The 23,192-nt window shown below is 43.1% G+C and overlaps 1 protein-coding gene and 1 long non-coding RNA gene across 7 annotated transcripts in view; one reads left to right on the top strand and one right to left on the bottom strand.

The window, feature by feature from the left end:
* Positions 1-23,192, top strand: part of RAD51B (RAD51 paralog B) — a 512,857-nt gene that overhangs the window by 322,847 nt on the left and 166,818 nt on the right. The window lies entirely within an intron of this gene.
* LOC128628577 (uncharacterized) lies at positions 1,107-13,112 on the bottom strand. Its single transcript, XR_008392995.1, has 3 exons — positions 12,980-13,112; positions 2,279-2,427; positions 1,107-1,272 (listed from the first exon to the last, which is right to left on the bottom strand). It is a non-coding gene; the product is annotated as an uncharacterized LOC128628577 (long non-coding RNA).

A 23,192-nucleotide genomic window follows, 5' to 3' on the forward strand; every position in this document is an offset into this window, starting at 1 on the left:
TCATGTTGAATACATGGATACATATTATATACATTTTTAACTCCTTTGTTATTGATGGACATTTAGATGGCTCCTAATTTTTCACTATTTGAAGCAGTGCTGCAGTGTCACATATTTTTTCTATTAAAAGGAAATGTCTTCATCGTAAGTTCAAATTCTCCATTCACAAAGACAGAAAAATATAAAGAAAAAAACGAAAATCCCTTATTCATCATCCTGTATCAGAGATACTTTTAACATTCTGATATATTTCCTTCCATGCTTTTCAATGTATTTGTGTGAATATTTATAATATTTGTAACATGCTATGTATAATTTTGGTTTTATTTTTTTCTATTTCACATTTTACTTTAGGTGGTTTTTCCCATCCTTAAATCTTCTTTTGAATGAATTTTCTATGTGTTGTCTTTTGCTTTTTTTGTGAATTGTCCACTTATGTCTTATATTTATTTTTCTACTGGAATATTAACGTGTGGTTTTATATTGATTTGTAAGAATTCTTTATATAGTAAGGCTATTAACCTTTTGTCTCTTATTTTTGTTTTATTTGTCTTAGTTTTTCATTTGCCTTTTAATTTTGTTTGTGGCACCATTGATATGCAAAAGTCTTAAATTTTCGAGTAATCACATATGTCAGTATTTTTCTTTATAATTTCTTTTAGGCCTAAACGGAATTTCCAGAAGCTATAATAATGCTAATAAACACAGTTTTTCAGTAGTTAGCTACCATGCCATCTGTTTTGTACGCATAAATTTACGTGTATTTACTCTTTACAACAAACCAATGGGTGGGCAGTGCTAGTTCCGTTTCGCCGCTGGAGTCATACAGATGGAAGTGGCATAGACCCATGCAGTCCGGCCCCTGAGCCCCTGCTCTTCCCGCATCCCTCTATTGCCACAGGTGGTACTGGTCCATTTGGGTGGCCCACAGCACTGCATTAAATCCCACTCTGGCTCAATAATCACTGAAAACAGAGAAGAAAAATCCCCATGTTTCCTCCTAGTGTTTAAAACAGTTTTAATTATATTTATTTCTAATTTGTCTGGGTCATGCCTTGATGTGTGGCAGGACTCATATAGAATTTTTCCAATTGGTCAATGTCCCCAATATGTTAGCACTTTTCAGGAATTTGGAAAGGACTTTCCTTTTCCAAGAAACCTTTGTAATTGGTGCCACTTTGTGTTAGTTGTTTCTTCAGTTACATTTCTTCGGAGTTGCTGACTTCCTCAGCGACTCTGGTCTGCGCAACTGTGTGGGATCTCGTGGTGCTCCTGGAGTAAAAGATTCGTGGAAGAAGAGAGACTAACTCTTCGAGTTGTTTTTATTCTTTTCTCTTCACCCCTCAAATCAGAATATACATGAACTTGGATAAGAAAAAAGTTACATCTCCATTCTCACTCACCTTTAACCAAAATGTAGTATTTCCTTTAATTTTGAATGTAGGCAATAAACCACAGCATAGTAGCTGTACCTGTGATTTTAAACTACAGATACTTAATATTACATTCAGTTGTTCCAGATATCTTGAAATAGTCTTTGCATTCATTACTACGTTGATGCTATAGTAGTTATATTAGACCCACCACCAGATTTGGTGCATTCGTTAAATTTTACATACTCAAAAGTTATTTTGAAAACTCGATTTCTATAAAATTGGCTTCCTTCGTAAGCCTAGATATTTTCTGAGAAGGGTTCATTGGCTTCATCAAATCACCAAAAGGATCCGTGGTATAAACACGTGAAGAACACCTGTTTGAATGCGAGGCATACCCTTGAGCTTGATGAATACTCACTAGGCACTGAGTGATCCGAGGTGATTTGGGAGGAGTTGGAAACAGTCCCGTACGTCCCTCCCTGTTGATGCTGTCACTTCCGGATCCTCTTTATCAGCCTACACAAAACTGCTCATCTCTCCTGCCCTTCCCCTTTCCTCCAGCCCCCACCACCTGTCCGTGTCACTCAGAACCTCTCCGTCTTCCCCACTCTCTCTTTCCTTTCTTTCTCATTCTCTTTCCTCGGTGTCCTCTTCCTCCCTTTCTTTTCCTTCCCTGCCCCACTCTGTCCTCGCTAAAAACATGTGTCTTCAGGAGTCTGTGTTTCAGCTAAGAAAAAAGTTTCCTCTATTGAATCTAAGAATGAATTCAAGGACAGGGATAAACAAAGGGTTGATAGGAAGAGTTAATAATATCAACAAGAAGTTGAAAGCGAGATTTGCCAAAGATAAGCATGAGGCAATTACCTGGAGATAATTAAGACCTGACCTTAGGGGGCGCCTACCTGGTTCGTTTGGCTCCCAAATGAAGGAAAGCGCTTATGCACCTTGGCTCTGGCCCCACAGTTCCAAGTCCTTCTTTCATATCTGACTCTTCCAACTTCTTTTATAAGTTGTTTGCTTCATAGCTTTTAAAGTACCCACAGGAAAAGACCTGTTTCGCAAGAATGAGACAATTAGACTGTATTATTGAGTTGCAGTCATTTCTGTGGGGTTAATTCAAAAGTGTGTGTGTGTGTGTGTGTGTGTGCAAAAGTTATCACACAATTTGGTCACCTAAAGTGGAATTTTTTTGATGCCTGGATTAAGTTAGAGTTTAGTTTCTGAGATGCCTGTGGCCACAGCCTCCCCTACCTGCCAAATTATAATAGTCATTCATCTTAGTCATCGGTCATGGATGCCTATTGATACAGTCCGTGTGGCTATAGAATTTTTCCTCTTTTCCTTAAAGTAAGTTTTACATCTGGGATAATGCCATTTTTCTACACTAAAAACATTAGCTCGTCTTACAGCTAACATAAGCTGAAAACTAGAGGTGGCTAGGGGAGGGAAATGAGGCAGATGGATTGTTTACATGAGTGCTATAGTTTCACTTTTTATGCACCAGTCACCTTGGAAGAATTAATGCCCTGTAAGTTTGCCAATCAGATTGCTTCAGTCATCTCTAAACATTCCAGTTGGTTTATTCAAATAATAAATACCGTGCAAAGAAAGTTCATCTGGATCCAGGGCATTATATTGTGGTCAGCCAGAGAAACATGTGCTGCACCTTACCTCTGACTAGATTTGCTCAGGTGACGCACTGAGTCTGATAAGTGGATGCAGATTTACCCTATTTGGCACTGAATTTGAGGACTGGTCCCTGGAGTTGAAGCCCTTGTAACTGGAGCTGTTACCTGGAGTTACAGCACCTCTGTTACCTGTCCTGGCCAGAGACGGCGGCTGTTTCAGTGGCTGTTTCTGTCCGGCCTCTCCCCACCGACGGGAGTAAGAGGTCTCTCTGTCATCCTGCCAGGAACATTGGGTATCTGAAGTCACCCCCAGAAAAGACACCGAAAGTTCATTTAAGTATTTCATCTGATTTGATGACTATGAATTAGTTCCAAGTGGGGCGGTCTCAGTTTCCATGTCTGGCTTTCAGGTCCCTGCATTATGGCCCTTCTCTGCTGATCTGGGCTTGTTGCAGCCGTTCCCCAGCAACACCTCCACTTCTGTCGGGGAAATCGCCCTGCACGTCTGGTCTCGCAGCCCAGTCATTATACCTGGGTGTTTCCCCTTAAGCTGGTTTCCTTATCTGTAATGTCCCTTTTCTCTGACTCCTCTAAAACCTGGTGCAAATCCTCCATGAGCCTTTCCTATTGTTTGAATCCTTTACCAATGTCTCTTGTTGCTAAACTGTGACAGATCTGGCATTTGGTGCAAAAAGATAAACTTTTGGTACAGAGAGCAATGGAATAGAGTCAGATAAATGCTAATGCATTAATATAAAATCTGGTTTTATTCATATAAGGTATATTAAAGAGATCATAAATAATTAATATTTCTAAGAACAAACTTTATATTTTAACATTTTATTGTCGGGCATACAGGTCCTAGGAAAAAGTAATAACATGTAAAATTTAAAAAGCATTACAAGTGATCAATGCACCAACCAAGTTAATTGCAGCATTTTCAGAAAGGAGAAAACGTCTTCAATGTCTAACAATAGAACAATGACCAAACTATAATATACATACATAGCATACTGGCCTTATATTAATTCATAACGGTTTAAATTAAGTGATGACTTCGAATGCTGTGCATCAATAAGGATTTTTGTATAGTGGTAAGCAATAAAAGCAGCACATAAAATTGTAAAAATGTGTGTATGTAGATCAAGTGGAGAAGGAGAGATGGGTACATGAACAGTTGTGTTGTTAAAATGGTGGGACTGCTAATTTTATTTTAATTCAAGATTTCCATCGTAAAGGTATTATGAAACCCTAAAGTTTACTGTATAAACGTACTGGGGTTTGAAGGTGCCATTTTCTCTGATGCATGCTAGCTCAGTTGTAAGCGGAAGTGCGGTCCATTCCATCTTTTACTGCTTCCCCACCCTGTGCTTTTAAAATGCTGGGGAATCAGTCACACAGTGCATAGTCAGTGCTGTCGATTCATGGATAGATTTATTAATTATGAGGAAAGTAAGGGCAACTCAGACTACAGGATGGAACCGACATCTTTTGAATACTTACTATGTGCCAAACACAATGCTGTGTGTTAATATGGTTTCTTTCATTTAAATATTAAGAAGACCCTAAGATAAAGTTGTTACTCCTCACCTTTCAATGATGAGGTATCTGAGTTGTGTGAGAGAACATGGTCAGTAAGGTTTGAAACCAGTTGTCAGTTTTAATTCATTGGTTTCTTTCTTATCCAGAAACATCTCTTTAGCCAGTAATAAATGACCAACCCGAAAGTTTCCATGGGCTTTGTGTCTTAATAAAACCTAAAGGCTCTGGGTTCACTGACTAATAAAACAGCGTGTGTGTGTGTGTGTGTGTGTGTGTGTGTGCATGACGGTGTATTATTAAGAATGATTCTGTGGTTCCTTAAAAATATAATTATTTTATAAAACTCTGTCATCTCAAAGATATTACCAATACAGACCATGATGTCAAATTGTGTGTGTGCGTGTGTGCGCGCACAGTGTCATGCGCCTTTCCCACCATATTCCTGCTCAAAGCCAAGGGCAGCTCGTGACTATGCCGTGAGACAGTTGACTGGAGAGCATTATTCCCCTTCCTGCACACACTGGCCCTATTTGAATTAAATTTTTGTGGCTGTGAGGAATGAAGACCCACTCAGGCTAACTCAAATGAAAGTAAGTTTACTGTAAGCAAGGAAGGGCCTCCTGGAAATTCAAGAACGAGAGTCGTGGTAGTGCGAGCTTCACGGAGGCTGGCACCAGGGGCTGGATGTTCGCAGCAGGAATTCGTGGGGCCTGTCTCACTGATGTGTCTCAGCTGCAGTCTGAGCAGCTTCTCCTGGCCCCACCACCACTTTTTGGCCTTGACTCAGTTTCTCAACTCCTGCCTAGTCAACTTCAACTGCAGATGGGCAGTTCTGGTCTGGAAAATGACTGCCTCGGCCACAGGCAGTGGAGGCTCTAGAACTGTACACAGGACGGCATAAGAGCAGCAGCAGGGGAGAGGGAGGAAGGATGACATTCGATGCCGCATTCGCTGAAGATTTTATTTGTCTATATCCAAGAATGTGAGGAGGAGGGAAGGGCTATGCCTTGTACCGACACTGGCAGAGCGACTGACTGCAGTGGTTTCCTTGGCAGGGGGCCCAGCTGTGACAGGCCAGAGTGTCTAGGACAGGGACAGAAGGCAGATGCTGTAATTTATTCAGGCGCTTTGGGCTGTTTTTAATAAATTGCTGATACCCAGACCCATATTTAGACTCTGAGTTCATTCAGAGGTAAGAGTTAGATTCCAGTTAGAGGTGGGAAACATATAGAACCTAAACTGGAGGAAATCAGATTTATGAACTGTGTCACTTTGCAAACTGTAGTCGTTGATCAACTTTCTGATCTCTGCTAGGCTGCTGACTCCCTTTCTCTCCACATTGCTAATAGTCATTCTTGATGAGTCATTACCCAAGTAGATAATCTATCGGGCGTTCTGGCTTCTTAAGACGACTCCTCTCCCACAGGGATCCTGGCCTTAGTCTAACTTCAACAACTCATTCCGATGATCTTACCTTCTGCCTCGTGTTACCAATTTCACCATCCCCTCCTATAAAGTCATGACTTCAAGTATCCTTTGCTCTGACCACCACCTCCTCTATTTGTAGCTTATTTATTCTGTTCTCCCTACTCCAATAGCTCTTTGTCCACGTCAGGATCCCCAAACCAATAATTATACCACTTTTTAATTACTTTCAAGTCCTCAGTTTCCTCCTTACCCAAAACTGACTCCATTGTTCATTGCAAATCACTACTTTGTATATACCCTCAATTTCTTTTCTTGTCTTTCATTGTACTCTCTAAGCAAGACTCTATCTATCTATCTATCTATCTATCTATCTATCTATCTATCTATCTATTTTCAGAGCGTGGGGAAGGGAAAGCGAAAAAGAGAGGTAGAGAAACATCGGTCAGTTGCCTCTCACACACCCCCAACCGGGACCCAGCCCACAACCCAGGCATGTGCCCTGACTGGGAATCAAACTGGCGACCCCTTGGTTTGCAGGCCAGCACTCAATCCACTGAGCCACACCAGCCAGGGCAAAGCAAGACTTCTATGCTAATTTAACCTCTTTGTCAACCCTGCCTTCACTGAAGAAAAACACATACTGTCTGGATTTATATTCATAATCTTTACTTCAGTGCCTTCAGTCCTGTCCTGCAGTTCCAATATTCCCTCTTTGAAATAACCATTTCACATCTTCTATCTCTTACTTCAAACCTTTCCTCTGTCCTCCTCCCTGATATTTTTTTTCTAATTCTCATCCTCCCACTAACAAAGATCGGAAGCCGTCTTCCTGTCTGCGGCCAGCCCTCTGCTTATGTGCTTAGCCCAGTCCCTCTCACGGACTTGAACACCTCCCACCTCACACCTCAAACCCTTTGTCCCTTGTTAATGTTTCCCTCCCTGCTTTCTACTAGCATTAACACATGCCAGAATGACTCCCATCATTAAAATCTACAACGACTTCGCATTTCCCCTCTAGCGACCCCTCTGTTTCACTGAACTCAAAAGTCTTATGTAAAATCATCATCCATTCTTTTCAGGACACTTCGATGGGTCCTACCATCTCACTAAAACCACTCTTGTCAAGGTTGCCGATTACCTGCACCCGACTGATTCTAGTGGCCAGTTCTGTTTTCACCTTATGCGCATGCTCAATAGCATTTGACAACGTTGATCCCTGAAACATTTTCTCCACTTGGCTTAGCTTCTGAGCCATCATGCTTCTCCGGCTCCTCCTACCCTTTGCCCCTCCTCTTGCTCTTTTTAAAAAATTATTTGGTTCTCTCTGTTTCCTCCTCCTCCTCCAAGCTCAGAGTACCCCAAGGCTGGGGTCTTAACCTTTTTACTTTTCTGTCTTTGCTTATACTGTGTCTCGTAACTTTAAGTATCAGCTATATACTGTGATGATTCTGACCCTGACCTCTGTCCATGTTCTAGACTCATATACCCAATTCCTCTTGACACTGCCACTTCAATGTCTAATAGGCATCTCAAACTTAACATATCAAAACAGAGCTCTTGGTTTCTCTCCAAAGCCACTTCTTCTATAATCTTTATGATCTCAGTTAATGGCATACCATTTACCCAATTGCTTAGAACCAAGAACCTCAGAGTTGTCCTTGATTCCATTTTTCCCCACTCCCACACTGAATCCTTCAACAAGTTTTTCAGTCCTGCTTTTAGAACAAGCCCCAAACCCCATCCTCTTCTCCCTCTCTCCCCCTCTAACATGCTAACAAGTCAACAGCCATAGTGATGTAAGCAACCGTAGCAGCCTGGCTCCCCTGTCTCTCCTTTTGCCCTCTGAAACCTATTCTCCATTCAGCAACCAGTGGTATTTCTAAAACACGAATCATGTCCTATCACTTCTCTGTTCAAACCCATAGTTGTTTCTCATCTTTCTCAGAATATAACTCAAAACCCTCATCACAGCCTCCAAGGGTTTGCATGGTCTCCCATATTTCTGATCAGATTTCATCTTGGCTACAGCTGCACCTGCCTACTTGTCAACCCCCCAAGCAACGTACCAACACACTCACCCCTGCTACAGTGTGAGCTCCACTGGGGCAGGGACTTTGTTTTGGCCTTTGCTATAATCTTGGCATCTAAAACAGAGCCTGCCATGTATAAAGTGCTCTATAAATATTTATGGGATGATATTCCATGAGTGACATGCGAGTCTCTTTTCAATAAAAGAAGGAGGAGTGCTTAGTGAGCATCCTCTTGGGCTGTCATCAATGGGTACCAGCCATTCATTCAATGTATGGGCTCCTTTCCTTTCTTTCATATCTACCAAGCCTAGAAGTTGCGTGATTGCAGTGCTCTACTAAAATTCTCATTGTTCTCAAGGAAATCTGAATGTTGCATTTAGATGTCTGTGAAGGAATTTTTAAACCTTGAAAATCACATTTGGACGAAGCTCGGGGTTTCAGGAAGTTGTGGGGGAGGGCACCATGGGCATACTGGTCACCTCCCACTTGACCTTTACTCCAGTGGACCTACCTGCTCCCTGCTGCTTTGAAAAGGGAAAGCTGAACAAAACATTAAGAAAAGGAGGATGACTTAAAAACTTTCAGAGTATAAATAGAGCACCTAAAAGAGCTTTGCTGGAGTCATCACATGTGATTTCACAAGAAGGCATTTGCCCTTTTTTAGGGACTGAACAACAATTAGACAAGGTTAAGCAGGCAATGCCAATTATCATCTGCCAACGTGGTTATAAATGACCATAGTTTCACGTGATTCCAAAGCGTGGTGGACAGTGACCAAGGATAAGCGTGGTCTGTGGTGGATATGAGCACTGAGCACCCCCGATGCATTTTTCCATTAGCTCCGGCCTATTCCAAGAAATAGATAATGCCCTGCTCATCCTGGAACATTTTGGTAAGCAGACAGACAGTGGTTGCATTTACTTTAGTCTTTTCAATTTTTAGTGAGATATTTTCCAATGGATATTTGTACCAAAAATTTCTGAAACATAGATGATACAGCTCAAAATTGCTATCATTATTTCTACGCCATCTGGAAAAGAAATTGCCTTCTGGGATCTATAGCTTTTCCTAAATTACATCCTTCTAGAAATTTGTTTTTAATTTGCAAGTGTAAGTAGTGTTCACCAAAAAAGCTGGATTTGGAAAACTCATTTGGTGTGCGGTTTTCTGTCTCACGAGGATGGGTTATGTGATATCTCGATCAAGGAAATGGTTGTGGGCAAGTGAAAGGAGGTCTGGATGCTACGTGTCGAGATTTGGGTGCCAGTCCCGCTGTATCCACATGATTCCCTTTGCTGCATCTCTCCGGGCTTCGATCTCCTCGTGTGAAAAAGCAAGGATAAAAATTGAATATCCATCTGACATCATATAATAAGAATGAAATAACCCGTGTAGAAGTGATTAGGATGATGCCTTGCTCATTACAAGGTACTTGGGGAAATATTTGTTTACCCATTCACCATGATTTGTTCCTATTGTGCTCCTCTTTCCATGATTCTCTAGTTAGCTAGCCCTCGTTTTCCAGAGCTTGGGTTGCAGGGACATAAATTTGTTATTATTTGCCCCCGCACCGCCGCCGCCTTCTATATATTTTCTTCGGAGTGGATTGCTCCTTACAGCTATAAATGATTCTTGAAGCGGGCACTCTTTGGGTTTCTTCTGTACTTCTGGTCAGCCTTGTAGTGTATATGCTTGTCCTGTGCCTCCCATTCTTAAGTTGTTAAGTGCTGAGCCTACTGACTGTTTCTCATCTCAGAGCCCCAGCGTGGCACTCTGTGCCGTGTCTGGTCCACAAGGTGCTCAGTCAAGTCTGTTGAGCTGAATTCCAACAAGTACCATAAAAAGAAGTAGGTGTATTCTTTAGGTCAAGGGAGAAAGCATCACAAGTCTAAAGGTTATGCTGTAACTAACTGTGCTGCTTCCCCAGTAAGACCCTAAATTGGAACCCTGTGTTCTTACTGAGTCTGGCTGGGCCAGGTAGAAGGAGCTTGGGCCTTGGTTAATGCCACAGAAACGTGGTTCTGTTGGAGAGTCCAGACAGGGATGTACTTACCATATCTTGCTGTGTATAATGCACAGGTTTCTGCCCAAATTTTTGAGGGAAAGATAAGGATGTGCACTGTGCATGGATAGTACTAATTCCCATGTGTTATGCACATTTTACATGGGAATTAGTACTAAAACATGGGTGCACATTGTACATGGCAAAATATGGTAATACTCATGCCAGGTGATGGTTCTGCATCTCGGAGCTTCCTCTTCTCTTTTCAGTAGGCAGGAGGGCACAATAGTACATAGAGAAACCTCAAACTAATCAATTCTGTGATAATTCTTGACTCCCTATCACTTTAGGCTCTTAAAGCTCTATTTTCTGCCCTGGCTGGTGTGGCTCAGTGGGTTGAGCGTCGACCTGCAGACCAAAGATTGCTGGTTCGATTCCCAGTCAGCACACATGCCTGGGTTGTGGGCCGGGTCCCCAGCTGGGGGAGTATGAGAGGCATCTGTTGGATGTTTCTCTCCCTCCCTTCTCCCTCTCTAGAAATGAATAAATAGAATCTTTAAAAAAAAAAAAAAAAGCTCAGTTTTCTCTCTTGTCCTGTTCCTGGTGCTTTGAGGGATCAGGCACCAGCTAGGCACCGTGTCTTGGCCATGATGCTGTGGCCTGGGTGCGAGGGTAAGGCTCTATGACCCCAATGTTGTGGTTCTTTTTGCCTGCAAATCATTTATTCTCTCATGAAATATTTATTGGACATCTACTGTGAGCCAGGCATCTACTGAGCACAAAGGGGAGAGTGATAAGCAAGACAGAGGTCCTGCCCCCGAGGGGCTTACAGTCCAATGGAGGGATTCAGACAATAACTGAAAGAACACATATATAAGGTGTTGTCAAATAGTGATAAATGTGACAAAGGAGATAAAACCAGAGCAGGTGCTAATGCGGGAGATGAGGGTGGGTGGAGAGATTGGCTGCTATCAAATGAGAGGTTAGAGAAGGATCCAGTCATGAGGAAAACAATCAAGATGAAAGGGAATAGCTGGTGCAAAGGCCCTGGAGTAAGAGCAGGAGTGGACTATTCCAGAACAAAGAGGCAACCAGTGTGACTGAGACATTGTGTATGGGCCAGGGAGGGTGGGGCTGATAGTGGGGTCAGTGATATGAGATAAGTTTATTTTCTCACATGCATAAGAATATTCAATAGCTGACAATTACTGATGTTATATTTGAAAATATACTTAAAGAATGACTTCTCAAAAAACAATAAGCACATTTCCAAAAATTACTAATCTTCCAATAATTATAAGTGCCTTATGTAATTTTTGTTTTACCCCAGACTTCAGCTACAATGCACCTTTCTTATTTATTCCACATGATTTCTTAGAGTTGATTTTTTTCCCTAAGGTTGGTGCAACCTTCAGGGCCGGAAGGCCAGCTGGTCAGGAGGACCCTGGGCTCCTCTGGGCTGTGTGTGTGGATGCTGCAGTTTAAGGAGGCATCTTTCACAGCCTCATATAGAAGTTATTACCTGCAGTGTTGACTGGCTCTCTCTTTCAGAAACCTTTTGTTCCTGACACAAGGCAAAAACAGGAAAAGAGATCTGTGTGAAAGAATACTCTCCCTTTTCCTTTTGCGTGTATCTTAAGAGACCGCCTCAGAGGTTCCCGGAGCTGTTGGTCTTTTCATGTAAATGGAGCCCTTAAACCTACTCAGAGGTGTGCGGAAAGCTTGTGGGTGTTGGGGTGAAAGATCCGGAGAATAGCCTCAGCGTCCCATTTAATGAACGCAGGTTCAACTGTGCGCCCTCTTTCTTGTCTATAATTAAAAATACTGCAGAACTGTATTTTGCACTCACAATTTTAATTAAGCACTATGCAATTTACTGTTTACACATATTACTGTGCAGCGTTATAACTATATATTTTGTACTGGGAGGTTGAAGGGATTTTCCAGGGTAATTTTGACTATGTAAATTTTGCCTTACACACTGACTCTAGACTGCAATCCCTGCGTAAAACATAACTCTCTGTGTCAAATACAGTATTTTAAAATCCCTGCTTCTTCTGAAATAAAGGGGCTCATATTCACCCATCACCCCCAAACCCATAACAGGCATAGGATTGGTATTGGGCCTTGTGAGTAGAAAAGGGAGAAAGCAGAAGGAACTTGGGAGATTCCAACAGAAAAGAGAGAAGAGCCGGGAAATCTGAGGCAGGAGATGGTGGGTCAGGGATTCCAAGGTCAGGAGAAGGGGACTGAGGGACAGTTCCTGGAGGATACTGTTTCCTCCAGTGAGTGGCGAGCTCGTACCAGCCAAGGAGGCACCCCTGCTTCCTCCTTGCTGCTTTGCTGCTCTCCCCTAGAACCCCTTCACTTTGTAACGATGCTACTTGTTCCTTGTTCCCGGTGAATGTCGCCATGTGTATATTTGTGACGTTGTATACGGAGTAGGAGGAAAAACCAACAGTGCGGGAAAGAAGGGACAGGGAGGAATGAGGGATTATAGTCCAAGGTTTTAAGAGCAAGTTCTGCCTTTATTGCTCTGACTGAGGCGGTATGAGATGGGGGACCTGAGGTCGTGGGGGCCAGAGGAAGCAGGTCAAAATCATGTGAACCTTGCGGCAAGAGTCCCAAATTGCCTTTAGTCCGTTCCTTATTCCCTTCCCACCCCGCCCTCCACCCCCAAGGCAGTCTGTTTAATCAGATGCAGAAGACATTTGGATTTGGTAGTGAAGAAAGATAAACAACCTATCCCAACACACCATTTTAACTTTTTACTAAGTGCAGCTGAAATATATATATTCATGGCCCCCTGCTGTGGGACTTTTGCCTGCCCCTCACCCAACTCCTTTAGGGGGTGGATAGAATTCAGAGTTGTATCCGCCTGGGTTGGAATCATCCCCTGGAATCTCGGCCATTGGTTTTCAGCAAGTCTCTGAGCCTCAGTTTTCTCATGTGCTTGGAGGGGAGGGCGCTTACCTGGCTGCTGCCCCGTGGGAGTGAAAGTAACCAGACACCTGCAAGCACTCTCCCGTGACCTCTGCAGACGGGTCGCTGCACAAACCGCCCCAGCAAGGGAGCTTGAACACAAAAACTCTAATGCAGAATGCACCATTTTAGTCGACTCTTTCTTGCAAGTGATAAAAACCCAAATCCAACCAGCTTGTGCAAAAAGCAGAATTTCTTGTTTCATCGAAACCGGAAGACGGAAGGAGTGAAAGGGAGCCGAGGACGCCCTGGCCACACAGAAGGGGTGGGAGGCAGGGACTCACAGGCAGACACGGTTTCAGCCAAAGTCTAAATAAGGGTTTGGGGCTTCCATCTTATTTTATAATAATATTAATTAAGAATACTTTATTCTGACTTTACATTTTAGATTTATTTAATATTGGTAACACATACAGTAAAGATTAGCACACTCCACGATGTCTTTTATTTTTATGACATTAGTTCTCGTTTGAACACATAAAACTACATTTTACTTTAAGCAGAAAAGAATATGTCGTGCTTTCAATTCAGAAACCTGAGTCAAATCTGCAGCCCCTGACGGAGGAAAGCTGTAAGGCCTACGTTCTTTCATAACGGGCCCAGCCCTCCCCCTCATCTGACATTTTCTTGTGGAAAACATCTGGTTCAAATGAGCACTAATGACAGCCTTGATCATCAGAAACCAGAATGCAAAAACCATAAACAATGTATAGTAGGCAAAAGGGATGCCAAAAAGCAATGTGCAAAGAAAAGCCAGCAGTAAATGTATTTAATATGTAAATTTCACCTTCTAACTGCCTTATATTTCTCTTCTGGGAAAGCCCGGGCTCCCAAAACACAGCGTGGGTGATTGTTCCACTCTGGCAAACCCTTGAGATGGCTCTGCAGGCACACCTCTGACCAAGGAAGAGCGAGTGTGCTCTCCCCAACCTCTCCGTCTGCATTCACTGAAAACGGTGAATAGAGCTCTAGGGACTGGGGCATGTTGCTAGAATAGGGGTGAGTGAGGGCTGCATTTAGGCAAAACTGTGGCTCCTAAATTAGCAGGACTATTTTGACTAGCTGTCTTCTCCTGCTAATCAGGGTTAGGGATGTCATCCTGGTTAACATGCCTAGTCCATTGGGACCAACCTAAAGGAAATCTGAATGCCTAAAGAAGTTCCTAGTTTTCTAGGCTTTCTGGGACTGGGGATGCCTTACAGGCAGGGATGGAACCAGACCCCTGGCCAGTTATCAGAGTTGAGAAGCTTAGTGATAAGATTTACCAGAGTGGGAAAGAAGGGAAAGTTTTCTGAGCAGCTAGTGTTTTGGATGACCAGGGGGGTTGTGAGAAGAATTTGAGTGAGGCAGTGAGAGATACTGTGGAGTCTCAGGGACCCTACCAACTTGTGGGAAATGCTAGAAGTGCGGGAGACATCTCACAAGACATTTGACTTTTGACAGACCAGGAAAGAGAGGAGAGGGAAAGTAGGTACAAGTTGGTTATCGTGGAGCCTTAAGACAGCTATGGGGGCAGGAGTTGCGGCAGGGACTAGTTCAATCAGGGAAGGGGATTGTTGTAGAGGTCGCAGAATGTCGAATAAGATTCAGAAGATTTCAGGATCCAAGGAAAGTAGATGGCATGAAGTGAGAGTGAGGGCTTAGCCTTCTGTATTCACCCCCTTTGCCACGTCTCATCTGCCTCATCTGGGGGTCACCTGCCTCGGATTGAAGGTGTGTGTATGGAGGCTGCATCGGACAGTGGGGGAGCATGGGATATGGAGTCAGTCCGAAGGCCTTGTCTCCTGGAACCATACCTCTGCAGTAAACATGTAATACTTGCCACTGGGTTCAGTGTGAAATGAATGGGATGATAATCTAGGTCAAGTGGATTGGATGGAATACTGGCCAAGTTGGCCCGATGTCTTTAGGATGAATGGGAGAGTCTTTGGTTCCAGGTTCCTATCCTGTATCCAGTTCATCTTACTGATAGGGCTTCTTCTTACCCTGATATCTGAAGTGAGTAGACCCTTATGAACCAGAGACCTATGGTAACTTTTATCAGTGGTTAAAGTAGAATTCTTAAACTGGATTTGGAGGTAGGATTGTCATGGCAGAGTTACTGTGCCTTTGGGAGAGTGATCTGGCCTTAGTAAAGTTTGGTCTCTTAAATTTTATCACTCATTCATGGCTAAGAATACCACAAACAAGTGTTAGGTGCTATAGTGTTCAGCAACCATTTCCTTGGGATCTCCTCTATGTCAGGTCCCGTGCCATGGCACAGAGGTGAATGAGATGTGGTCCTTGCTTTTAAGGTGCTCCCAGACAGATGGGACAGACTGGTTTGAAAATAACCGTACAGTCAGTGTGAGATAGTAAGTGCTAGTCAATTGGTATGAATCAGGTGGCACAGAGGAAGAAAATGATTCGCTCTAGAAGGTCAGTGAAGGACTCCTAGAGAAGAAGGTGGGATGGCCAGTGTTTTAAGGGATGGTTATTATTATGCTCAGCAAAATATGGATTATAAATAGAGTGATGTTGGAAATGCACTGTAAATGAAATATACAGTGCTACCAGATTGGATAAAGTGTATGTATTGGATTAATATGTGGTAGATGGGTGATGTTCTTTATTTCTCTTCCTTCTCACGAGGAAGTTTTTGTCTATCAAAGTGATTAGTGTTTGCCCTATTGGAAATAAGCTGTAGACACTTCCTTCTCTGGAATGGGATGGCTTTTTGATTTAAGCGCAGTTATCAGAGGCGATGTGGTATAAATGAGTAGAGGACAGGGTATGGGACCAAATTAGGACTGCGCCACTTAGGAACTGAGGGTATTTGACGAATTACATACATTCCTGGTGATTCTGATATCTCTATGAAATAGGATCAACAGTGGTACCAACCTCACCAGGTTGTTGCCTCAAGTGCACTAATAAATGTCAATGCACTTTAGAAAGCAGTGTGAAAATATGTAAATGTTATTGTTTTATCAAAAACATCAGCAAACCATTTATTTGTGGAGTTCCGTGTATTATACAGAGCTACAGAGATATAGGGTCTGTCTTTTAGGAAAACAGAATCAGAGTTCTGAATCAGCTCCCAAACAGGAAGCCAAAGCCTGGAGTGCTAAGTGCGCTTGCCCCGAAGAGTGGTAGTCTTGCGCGGGAATCTCGGTGCGTTGCCCCAGTGACCTGGCCTGTTCCTCAGCTGGGCGAAAAGCCACTTGAAAAGGGGAAGAGTACTGTGCTCTCAGGAAAGACGTTGCTTTTTTTTTTGCCCTAGAAGTTTTTACTCTTTGGGTTTGGAGCTCCGAATGCAAGTGGTCCAGTTAATTCAGATCTCGAGAGTAGAGCTAGTAAAAGGAAAACTGTGAGAACCACAAATATTAGAAACATACCTTAATTTAGGCAACAAAGGTAAAGCAAATACATATGGCAGTATATGAAAAAAAAAAGTCCCCTATGCAAACCCGGAAACATAATTTAATGCCATAGCATTTAATATCAAAGACATGATAACAGAGAGAACATGTTTACCACTAATTATTTGAATAAAATAATTAGTCTTCTGGACAAAGGCAGTACAAAGAGAATAAGGAAGATTAATAGTTTGTTTACAGAAAGAAAAATTGGGAGATTACATTAACGTCAAATTTTGAAAAGTTTAATTAACATACCAAACACTGTATAGCTTGATGAGTTTTGGCAAATGTGTCCACTTACCAACCACATTTTCATCACCCCCGAAAGTTCCCTTGCAGTCAACACCCCCTCCCCTGGCCTCTGGCAAACACTGATCTGCCTTCCGATACTATAGTTTAACTAAAGTTTAATTTTAATTTATATTTTGCTGGTTAACAGAAGTGATGATAGTTGGACACCATCAAAATTTAGGGTTAGAGTCTTTCCTCCTTTAGGAAGTACTGTTCCAGTAACTTCTCTGAACCTAAGTTTTATCATATTAATGAAGATAATAACAACTTTTCTGTACACTTCAGAAGGTTGCTATGAAAAGTCCAAAAAGATAGTAGGTGAGAATGAGGTAGTTAGGATTTGATGGATCATTTAGCAAATGTTAATATTAATGAAAAGTATGGCCCTTCTACATGGGAGCCATTTCTGTACCCGAGCTCCGACGGTGCCTGTGCAGATTCCCGAGGAAGAGCTCCCGGGTTAGAGGGGGGCCTCTGAGAAGTGGTTGGCTCATGGGCCCAGAATTCAGTCTTCTGTCTCTCTAGCTAACAATAGAGGATTACAGTCTATTCAGCTGAAGTGTCTGGGTTAACATCAGATTCATCCTATGTATCACTTTAGGTATGAATATTATATAAATATGTTCTCAGTGGCAGCTGTTTTCCTAATGCCTTTTCATAATAAATTACGCAGTTTATTTCATGCCTAAGCTCCCACTGCCCTGATTCTGAGGCGTGCCAGTTACTGAGATGAAAAATCGCACTGTATAAAATGAACCATTCTGAATGCCGAATTCTGTGGTGTTTAGTATACTCTCACTGTTGAAGTTCCCATTTTACACAGATAAAACTGAACTTTTGGGGTGTCAAGTAATGTCAGAGTCTTTCGTGTACTTATAGGGATGTCAAACTCATTTTCACCGGAGGCCCCATCAGCCTCACGGTTGCCTTCAAAGGGCAGAATGTAACTTTAGGACTGTATGAATGTAACTACTCCTTAGCTGTTAAGCGAGAGCTCAGCACTGCCACCAGGTAGAAACAAGGTGCCAGGCCGGATAAAACAAGGTGGGGCCTTGTGTTTGACACCTGTTACATATATTAGCTGCTGTTATAAATTGCCATTCTTTCAAACAAGCAATCTAAATGCCATTTTTGTTGAAAATTGTCTAGTGGAGAGTAGAGACTAACATGTAGAAAAGCCCCTCTGATCGAGGTCTGGCATTGTCCAGGCCACGGGGAGAGAACCGATGTTCCCGCTAGCCAGAGACACCAGACCGACGTCATCTTCCCACTCTGGGCACCAGCACTGCGATACTCCGTGGACACACCTGATGTCTTCAGGTCTTGCTCGTTTTTCTTGAATGAGCTGTTAGAATGCATGAGTGTGTGTGCAACACATCATGCTGCTATTTGCCTCATGTGCGTATACATCATGTGTGGGTTGTGCATTTTCAAAAAAGACATGATCACCAGCCGGTCACTCTCACTTCCTCCTGTGTACATTTTGTAGCTTCCCCATAGGGAAGTGAAACTGATGGTGGGTTGGTAGAGATTGAAATTTGCTGAAGTGGATTCAGCCAAGTGGCTGTTTATGGATGACCTTTATCTTCTTGGGGGTAGTGGCAGGAGGAGTTACAGAATCCTGGCAGAAGGCCTGATCACATCTCATTACAATTAGAATCATAAACCATGGGCTTTGCAAGTTCTTTTACCCAAGACTGTGATGAACCGGGAACCCAAAGACCTGGGTTTGAGCTGAACCTCTAAATGTATATATGCAGTTTTATGTACCACAGTGGACATTTCCCCCCTTCTCTTCTGTCTTCCCTATGAGACTTTCAAATCCTCAAAGGCACACTGCATCTGTCATTCACACAGCGCTACTTTTCATCTTTCTCTGTTTCTACTCTACATTGGGTAGAGATAGGAGTCCTTGTGGACCTGATAGAGCTGGGAGCACAGCCCTCCTTGGATGAACTGGAACTCCATTTGAGGGGGTTTTCAGCTGGAAATATTCTGTTTCAGTTCTATTGCTGCTGTTAAGATTCGTCTGGAGCCATGTGATCAGGCACCTTCTCCTCCCAGGTGTCACCTTCTGGCCACCATGGGAAGAGGGGGCTGTGGGGACACTCCCCTGACTCTAGCCTAGACCCTTATCTTCGATTGGGCGTGTTTTTGAGGCCTTGGGTTTTGTTTTGGCCCCTCCACCTCTCCTGACCCTTAGCAGCCTGAACCAGAGCTTCAGTGGATCCCCCTCCTCCTTTTCTGCTCTCTCTCTCTTTCTCCCTTCTCAATCCCCCCCTTTCCCTTCCTCACTCCCTCCTCCTCTTTCTTTCACCAAGAGGGACTCAACTGTCATGAATATGTTAAGCGGGTTTCACCGAACACGAAATCTGTATCTTCATGAAGGAGATTAGAATGTTGGAGTTTCAGTTTCTCAGAATCAGCACATACACCAGATCATGTTAGTCTCCAGCCTTAAACTTACCAGAGGCCTCCTAGCACCCTTCAAACCAGACCCCAAGCCTTCGTGCTGGCCTCCAGGATGCTGCCTGACTCAAGCTTGCCCACCTCTCTGGCCCCTCTTCTCTCCCACTAGGCTCCAGCCTCACTGGTCTCGGGTTCCTAGAGCACCCTCATTTGTTTCTGCCTCAAGACCTTACTACTCGTCTCTGGTGCCTGGGACTCTGCCCTGAACTCTCTGCCACCCAGAGCTGTCCTCAGGTTTCTACCCAAACATCCCCTCTCAAGCCTTCTCTGACCGTTACAACAGGAGCTCCGCACACCGTGTTTGATTTCCCTGTGTCACTCATCGTATCTGAACTTGGCTGGCTCATCTGCTGGTCTCCTTGTATGTTGTTGAGTTCTCATTATTGTATGCACTCATGCCACAGGGCATATGGAGGCTTTATTAGTCCTGTCTGTGTGACCAGTCTGGCACTCTGAACAATGCGCGTTACCCAGTGGGCACTCAATCAACATGTAACGTGTGGACAGAGTGGGGGACGGAATCTAAAGTTATCTACCTCTCTCTTGGCTTTTCCTTCTCTCTCTCTCGCTCTCTCTCTCTCTCTCTCTCTCTCACACACACACACACACACACACACACACACTCCCTCTCTTGTGTTCTGTAGGAACTGCACCATGAAAAGCAGTGTAATCTGACATTGGAGCATAGGCCCCGAATCAGGGCTCTGGGTTTCCCTGCCCCTTGACCTGAAGCTCCTGGTCACGCACAGCTACCAATGGGAAACAGCTATTGTAGAACCGTTCTTTTCCATTGGTCAAGAGGGAAATCAGAACTAGAATTCCAAGCAATCTGCAGTACTTTGCCAACATTAACTCTGCTAATAACTTTTCAACCTTAACTTTCCTTACCTAACTGCTGCTTCCTCAGGCTCCTTTCTTTGTGGGATGCCCTGCCATTCGCCCAATACAGGAGAGGCCTTAGAAGATATGTACTGCTCCTCAGATATTTCCAAAGAAATGAGCCGTGGGCTCGAAGGGGAAGATGGTCAACCAGGGGCCATTCATAGAGGAGGCCAAGTACCAAAATGTAGTTCTTAGCTTTAACTCTTCCTTACTAGAAAGTTCTCACTACAAGGACACATTCTTAGAATTTTCCTAATAAAAGAATTTTTTTGTTTGTTTTGTTTGAGTAAGCAACTCTGTCCATAACTTCCTGCATAACTGACCCTCTGGGAGGGTCCTCTGCTGAACTCCCAGATGACCCTCGCAGTGGGATGAGTTCGCACAGCAGGATGCCTGGCTCTGTGTGCTCACGGACAGGGTGACACGGCTGGCCCGGTTGGTGTTTCTGGAGCTGTCACATTGGGTCACAGGAGTTCAGCCAGTCAGCGATGGTTACACAGGGCAGTTTTGCGGGAGTAGTTCCATAATGCTCATGTCTGTAGATGGAACTTGGTGAAGACATCACCCTGACTGCCTGGGGAAGGCCACTCACTCTGGGAGCTAATTCTTGACAGCTGAAATATTTGGCCTGTTTTTCCCTCTTGCCTAGGTACAGCCACCCAGTCTTACCATTTTCACCTCTAATGGGAGATGAGCTGTATGTATATTCTCTTGTCACCCTGCAGTATACATTTTTGGCATACGGGTGGCAACACCAAGGCCCTTGGCTTTTCGACTTTTTTGTTTCTTTACTATTTCTGCATGAACTGAGACATTAGAAAGTTAGAGGATTTCCCTTTAAAGGTTTCTGGGGTGGAGACACAAAACTAACTGACATCCCCGTGCCTGCTGCCACAGCTCCTTAAGTCCGTTTCTCCTTTTGTATGAGGCCTCTCTCGTCCACTCTGGGTAAAATTGTAACTTGTTCTCGTACCTTATACCAGCAATTTTCAAGTGGTGTGCCACAAGAATTTTTAAAACATGCAGTACCTGACTATTTAATCAGAGACACTGACCTTTTTTTCCCTTAGATTGTCCAAAACAAAAAAATGACAGCAGCCAACATAACAATAGCCATCTGGTGTGAATGAATGAAAAGTATACCTATTTTTTTTGTTAGATCAGCAAAAATATAGGTTTGGGTGTGCTTCAGAATTTTAATAATTAGTTATGTATTCCATGAGATGAAAAGGGTAGAAAATTGCTGCCTATACTAAACCCCCTTACTTTAGTTTTCTTGTTTCTTTAGTTTTTTGTTGCTCACAGAAACAATCACTTTCTGACATACTATATCATTTACCACTTATTTTGTTCATTTTCTGCCTCCCACCGCTCAAATGCAGACTCCACAAGGCTTCCTAGTTTTATTCACATCATATCTTACCTGCCTTTATCACAGCAAGTGCCTGATAAAGAGTTGCTGAGCGAACGAGCTGGCCTCCCAGTGAAAGGAGAGAGGATGCAGTGTAGCAATGAAGAGCTTGGGCTTGGCAGTCAAAGGATCCTCGATTTGAATTCAGCTTTGCCACTTATCGGCTGTGCGTCTTCAGAAAACGATCTAACTTCTCACAGCCTTTGTTCCTCATCTGCATAGTAAGGGCAACAGCACTAACCTTGAAAGTGTGTTGTAAAGATCAAAATAGACAAATGAAGAGGCAGTGGAGCACGGTGGTCAAGAGGCAGGGCTTTGCATTCCAGTAGGTCTGGGGTCTGGACCTCAGCTTCAAGGTCTGCTCTCCCATCACCTCGTGCACTTTTTATAAACCTTCTGGGCTCTCTTTCGTCACCTGTGAAAGGGATACACTACTATGGCTGCCTCTTGGGACAGTGGTCGGGATTAAGGAGATAATCCCTGTGAAGTGCTTAGCACATGACCAGCTCATGGTAAAGGATCTATTAAGCTAAGCTATTTTGAGGAGATGAAAATTAGCCTCATGGCTCACACATAGTAACTGCTCAATAAATGGTGGTTTGAGATAAGAACAGTATTGTTAGAACTCTGGGAACTTTGAATTTATGATGCCACTTTTCTTTGCATTTTCCCTTCTCTAGGGTTAATAAAACAAATGCCTATTACTTTTATGAGATATTTGTTTTAACTTGAAAATAGAACAGCAAACAATTATGTGCCGTAAAATTCTTTGACCTGTAGTCAGCCAGTTCTGTAATAACGTCAGGGGTTACGTTTAAGTGTTTGGGTTCAATTGCCACAGGGACTCGGTTCTATTAGGTGGTCACTGGGGGACTTTACACGTCTTGGGTGTTTAGCCAGCTCTTTGAGAGCTGAGGGAGTTGGTGCTAGTGGCCATGGTTTGGGGTTATTGTGATGTCTCCAGAGGTCCGTTGGCTTCCACTTATTTCCACTAGAGATGCCTCTTCCCAGCTCTGCTCTTTGTAATCGCTGTGTGAGGCCCAGCCAGACACTTTACCTCTACCAGACCCTCCAGCAGGGTAGCCCATCTTACTGTGTGACCCTGACCCAATTATTTAGCCTTGCTATATTCTTCACCTTTGTAAATAAATAGTGAAAAAAAACCAGAACGGTCCCATTGCAGGGTTTTGTGAGGATTGAATGATATCAGATATAAAGGTATTTAAAAGTACTCAATAATGTTTATTATCATGTTTCTTTATTAAAAATTACAGTAGTCTACTACAGTAGTCTACTAGTTGCTGGTTCTGCTAATTACTTCCATGTTTCCGAATAAGGTGCTTGAATTGCTATTTCTCAGTTTTTAAATGGAAGATGATGTCTTCACCTACTTTCCAGTGTGGTCATAGCTTGATATTTAGTTAAAACCATAGTTAGCATTTACATTATTATGCTAATGTAAGTATTCATGGTGACCTTCTACATAGAGCATGATTTTTGTCCTCCTCCATCTGCCCCTTTCTCCCTCACGCTCTTCCTTTCTTGTTTGTGTTTTTAAATTTCTCTCTAAAACACATTTTTCTCCACCCATCCTCCACCTTTAAATTGATAAGGGCATTTGAAATCGTAACTGCTATGCCTTCACCACAGCTAGCAAAATTAACAACAATTTGTTTCTATCATCTAATACCCAGCGTATATACACATTTCCCTGAACAGCTCAAAGATGTCTTTTTATAGTTTCCTAGTT

The sequence above is a fragment of the Artibeus jamaicensis genome, unplaced genomic scaffold (genome assembly GCF_021234435.1).
Source record: "Artibeus jamaicensis isolate MK-2021 breed Jamaican fruit bat unplaced genomic scaffold, CSHL_Jam_final contig_851, whole genome shotgun sequence".
Taxonomy (NCBI): domain Eukaryota; kingdom Metazoa; phylum Chordata; class Mammalia; order Chiroptera; family Phyllostomidae; genus Artibeus; species Artibeus jamaicensis.